General features: G+C 53.1%; 1 pseudogene; it reads right to left on the reverse strand.

Annotated features, from left to right (window-relative positions):
- Positions 1–209: 209 nt before the first annotated feature.
- On the reverse strand, positions 210–3,302 carry LOC148107210 (toll-like receptor 12; annotated as a pseudogene).
- Positions 3,303–5,588: the final 2,286 nt, after the last annotated feature.

The following is a 5,588-nucleotide window of genomic DNA, read 5'->3' on the forward strand; positions in this document are numbered from 1 at the left end:
TTAGTAAATTTACTAAGGATTTGGAGATCTTGAGATCACATCACATACCGCACGGCCACCTGCCATTTTCCAATTTTCTCATTCAGAGGCTCATCCAGAGCCTTCCCAAAGCATGTGTTCCCCAAATCAACAGCTGATCCTCCCGACACATGCAGCACCCCCACCTCCCACCAGAAGCTGGGCTCAGTCTTGTGCCCCCACAAATACCCACTATCTCCCTGCCAGGCTGGCTTCCTTTTCCTATCCCAACCTCCAACATGCACACACCCACTCTAGCCCAACCCAGGCTGCCATAGCCTGCTCCCCAGCCAAGCCCAGAAGCCTTCCTTTCTTTCATTTTCCCTGGGCCACACACAAAAGTCCCCTCTGCAGAGCAGCCAGGCCAGTCCACGGTAGCCAGGGAGGTGGTGGTGGGAGACAGGCTCCAGGAAGACCAGTAGCAGCACTGGGGGGTGGGGGAGCCGCCAGCCGGAGGAAGGGAGCCATGTGGAGCCCCAAGAGGCTATGTGGGGTGTGCAGGAGCCGGGGACTCAGCGCGCAGTGTGACCCGGCTGCTTGCCATGCCTTCGGCCACATTGTCAGCCACATCCTTGCCTGCCTCCCGATCCTGCTTGGGGAGGCAGAAGCACGGCCCCTGGCCAGCAGAAAGGCCACTCTCCAGAGCAGACAGCGGCTCCTGTTCCACCCAGCCCTGGTCTTGCCTGCGGTGGGATATGCAAACACAGCCTAGAGGAACCTCTAACCCTCACACTTCCAACCCCCCAGACCCTGCAGCCAGGCCCTGAACGAGGCTGGAGATAGAGAACCCAGGAGTTTCTGGCTTCGTGTAGGAAGAGCTAGGAAAGCAGCAGCAGCTGCAGGCAGAGTGACCCCAAAAGAGTTCCGACGCCAAAGTTTTGGGACAGTGACTCCAGAGAAAGGAGAAACGGGGATTCTTGGGGGTGGCCCCCAGCTTCTGGCCAGCACCGCTGGTGTGATACCATGTGCATGTATGTTCTGGGGGATCCACTCAAGCGAGGGCCCCAGCAGGCACTGGCACACTGGCAGGCCAAGGAAGCACCCAGAATATACACATACTGTGGTAGCTGAGGACTATGCTCCTGGAAGCTGCCATTCAGCACGAGGCCTGTCTCCCAGCCTAGCACCAAGACCTGGAGACGGCCCGGGCTCTGGAAAGCAGCAGCAGACAGTGTCTCCAACCCCACTTTGACCAGATGCAGCCGCTCAAGCCTGGGTAGCTCGTCTACCAGCGCCTCACACCACCCTGGGCAGGGCCAGGCTCAGGACCACAGGGCTGGTGGCTTCAGCTCCCATAGACCGGGCAGCCCCGTGATGCAGCGGGCCCCGGGCTATGCCCATCCACCCAGACCGCAGAATCTGGAGCCTGGCGAGCCGCCAGAGGAAGAAATTAGAGGCACCCTGGGAGCGCAGGGCCTCCAAGCATGGCCAAGCAGGGAGAGTTGGCAAGGGGCGGGGAAGATCTTGGCGACGTTCCGGGTCCCCAGCTGCAGTGCCCAGCCTTTGAGAGTCAGGGTTTGCAAGACTGACAAGACAAGAGAAGCCAGCTTCGAAAACTTCCTATCTGAGACCACACAAAGCTCCAAGCTGGTCAGCCTCTTGGGCCGGGACAACGCTACCGGAGAAGGACCAGAGGGGAACTACAGTCTCAGGCTTGCAGACTCCCTGCGCCCTGGAAGTCCGAGGCCAGGCTCAGCACCACGTGGGTGTCCAGCAGTTTTAGGGGATCAATGCAGGCAGAGGAGCCGGCCAGCCCTGGCCTGGGGCTGCCAGTGAATTCCTGCCACGTCCAGTTATCTCCAGCCTCCTTAGGCCCTGGAATCCCTGGCCCCCCAGACATATCAGCCCGCTTCCCTGAAGCAGCAGCTCCCCAGGAGAAAGTGGCGAGGCACAGGGCAGGCACCCCGTTATTGGGCAGATCCAGGGCCTACGGTCCTGACACAGCCCCGTTTTCATTCAAGCACAGCAAGGCACCCCGCCGGTCAGGTTCAGTCTCCGAAGCCCGGGTGTGGCAGCCAGGAAACCTGGTTCGACCCTGTTAAACCCGGTGAAACCACTGTCCAGACCCAAGCTCTCCCGGCTGCGGCAGGAAGCCAGGGCCTCCGGAGCTACGTGCCCCCGGAGAATGGAGCCCAAATTCAGCTCCTGTAGCTCAGCAAGGGCAGCTGCCCGCAGGCAGCTCGGCCATGTGGGTGTTTATCACAGACAGGGTGCCCCGTTTCTGCAGCCCCAGTCCCACCACTGCAATCTGGGTCCATCTTTGTGTGATCCAGACACAGCGTCCCCAGCTGGATGCCCCGAAGAGCCCCGGGACGGGCCGTCTTCAGCCAGTTGGTGAATGACAGGTCCAACATGTCCAGGGTCCAGGCATCACCAGAGGGGCCAAGAACCAGGTCTGGGAAGGTGTCGGCCGGCTCCCCCACGTTCTGAAAGCAGCTATACTTGGCAGCCCACTGTGTCGACCGGAAGGCAACCGAACACCCAAGTTCCCATCTAGGCAGGGGCCGAAGAAAGGAACTGGAGGTACTGGAGGAAGCTCGGGTTGCCAAAGGTGTCAGGGGTAGAAAGAGGTAATAAGTTCGAGAGCTCCTGGCAGACGCTGGGTGAGGTGCAGACTCAGCCCCAGGACCTGAGCTCAGGGAGGTGGCAGAAGGCATCCAGGCTCGGGACCCAAGTGGAACCAGCGAGACAGGGTCCCTCCACGTTCTGTGGCACGGCCTCCAAGGCGTGTGTCAGGTTGGTCACCGCAGAGCCTGCCACGAGGAGAGGCGGACTGGAGTCCAAGGGGCAGATCAGGAAGAAGCAGGAGACCAGAGGCGGCCGGGAGCCTTGCATCACAGGGCAGCTGGGAACAGTCCAGCCTGCAGTCGGAGGAAGGGATAGGAGTGCCTGCCCATCTCGGCAGCAAGTCTGGTCTGCAGGGAGGCCGAATCAGGACCCCACTCTCTGCACCCCTCCGTTTTTCGGGGGGAGCCCAGACCCCATCCTCTAGGCAGAGGCGCACACATCCGGTAGTCACAGCACTGACAGGGCACGCAGACTCCAGGGGACCCAGGAAGCTCCGGAAGCAGGGTCAGAGGACCCCAGTGCTTCCAGACTGCACAACTGCTGGAAGGGCGGGACCCGCCTCGGAGAGGCTTGGAGCCCGGGATCCAAGGGTCGGGGAAAGGCAAAAGTGCACTAGCAGGAGGACGGACCCAGCTCTCACTTTTCTGCTGCAAGCAAGCAAGCAGTGTTTCTGAGACAGGATTTGGGGCTAGAGGTCCAGGATCCCACTCCGCCATTGCCCTTCAGCGCAGTGCATGTCAGCACCCTGAGCTTTAGTTTCCTCCTCGGCGTGCCGGGCGTGCTGTTACCTGCATCACGGGATTGCTGCAGGTGGCATATGGCTGGCAGAACGGCCACTCAACACTCAACACTCCCTTCTACTACTTCCTCTCTTTTCCATAGTAGAAAGGAAATCCCGAGTAAATCAGGTTTTTTTTTTAAAGACTTATTTATTTATTTGAGAGAGAGAGTGGGGGCGGGGCAGAGGGAGAGAGAGTGTCTTAAGCAGACTCTGCACTGAGCATGGAGCCCGACGAGGGGTTCGATCTCATGACCTTGAGAGCACGACCTGAGCCAAAACCAAGAATCAGCCGCTTAACCGACTGTGCCACCAGGCACCCCGAGTAAATCAGGATTTTTAAAATGCACATATTTTATAAGCAAAATAATACATCAAAATGATGCCTCCATAAACATCTTGTAATCCTCCATGTGGAAGATCCCCAAAAGCCCAAGATTTATCCAAGAAGACTATAGGGGTCCATATGAACAGACACTTTTCCAATGAAGACATACAAATGGCTAACAGACACGTGAAAAAATGTTCAAAATCATTAGCCATCAGGGAAATTCAAATCAAAACCACACTAAGATACCACCTTACGCCAGTTAGAATGGCAAAAATAGACAAGGCAAGAAACAACAATTGTTGAAGAGGATATGGAGAAAGGGGATCCCCCCTACATTGTTGGTGGGAATGCAAGTTGGTACAGCCACTCTGGAAAACAGTGTGGAGGTCCCTTAAAAAGTTAAAAATTGAGCTACCCTATGATCCAGCCATTGCACTACTGGGTGTTTACCCCAAAGATACAGACGTAGTAAAGAGAAGGGCCATATGCACCCCAATTTTCATAGCAGCATTGTCCACAATAGCTAAATCGTGGAAGGAGCCGAGATGCCCTTCAACAGATGACTGGATTAAGAAGTTGTGGTCCATATATACAATGGAATATTACTCAGCTATCAGAAAGAACGAATTCTCAACATTTGCTGCAACATGGACAGCACTGGAGGAGATAATGCTAAGTGAAATAAGTCAAGCAGAGAAAGACAACTATCATATGATTTCTCTCACCTATGGAACATAAGAATTAGGATGATCAGTAGGGGAAGAAAGGGATAAAGAAAGGGGGGGTAATCAGAAGGGGGAATGAACCATGACAGACTATGGACTCTGGGAAACAAACTGAGGACCTCAGAGGGGAGTGGGGTGGGAGAATGGAATAGACCGGTGATGGGTAGTAAGGAGGGCACGTATTGCATGGTGCACTGGGTGTTATACGCAACTAATGAATCATCGAGCCTTACATTGGAAACCTGGGATGTACTGTATGGTGACTAACATAATATAATAAAAAATCATTAAAAAAATTAAAAAATAAAAAAAATAATAAAGAAGACTATAGGGGTCCATTCCTGCCCTTCAGGAAGAACGGTCTTGAAGGACTTGACCTTGACGTGCACCACCAGGATGGCGTCAGGACCCCAGGGGAGAGCAGAGAGAGAAAATGGAGCTTCGTGATGATCTCAAGCAATGCAGTAAACTGTTCAGTAGAATTCACTCTGATCATGACTTAAAAAAATAATAATAAACGCATAGAGAAGAAAAATACCTTGACTTATAAAAGGGTATTTACCCCAGATCTACAATACATATAATTCTTAATGGTGAGCCATCTGTTGCATTCAATTTAAAGCCAGGAACAAGACAACTATGATTACTTGCATTCAACATGATAAAGGAGGCCTTAGCCAGGAGGATAAGAAAAAGAAAGAACAGAAATTAAAATTATAAAATTATAAGTATTTTCAGAAACAAAAGGGTCACATGTATAAGATGCTATGATTGCCTACATAGGAATTCCAAGAATTTCTAGAAACAAACTATTAAAACTAAAGAATGTTTAGCAAGGGTGCTAGATACCAGATACTTAAATAAAAACAACAACTACAACAGAATCTTTCTAATCCACCAGTGCACTACTGAGCGTCTCAACAGGAAACAGCATGTTCCAATTACAATTTTTCTAAGGGGATTGCATGTCACAAGACTCATCACAAGTCTGTTAGCAGGGCTTCGGGGTACCACGAAGGGTAGCGCGGAACCCAGAGCAGGCAAACACAGGAGCTGTCCTCGCACCTAGAATGGAAGGTTCTGCATTTCCTTTGATCTAAGATGCTCATTTTTTCATATTTTTAACACCTTTGCAAGAGGGCTGTGTCCTACAATTATTGACACCTCG

This window comes from Ursus americanus, chromosome 33, assembly GCF_024610735.1.
Source record: "Ursus americanus isolate L20-20 chromosome 33, mUrsAme1.1.p, whole genome shotgun sequence".
NCBI lineage: Eukaryota > Metazoa > Chordata > Mammalia > Carnivora > Ursidae > Ursus > Ursus americanus.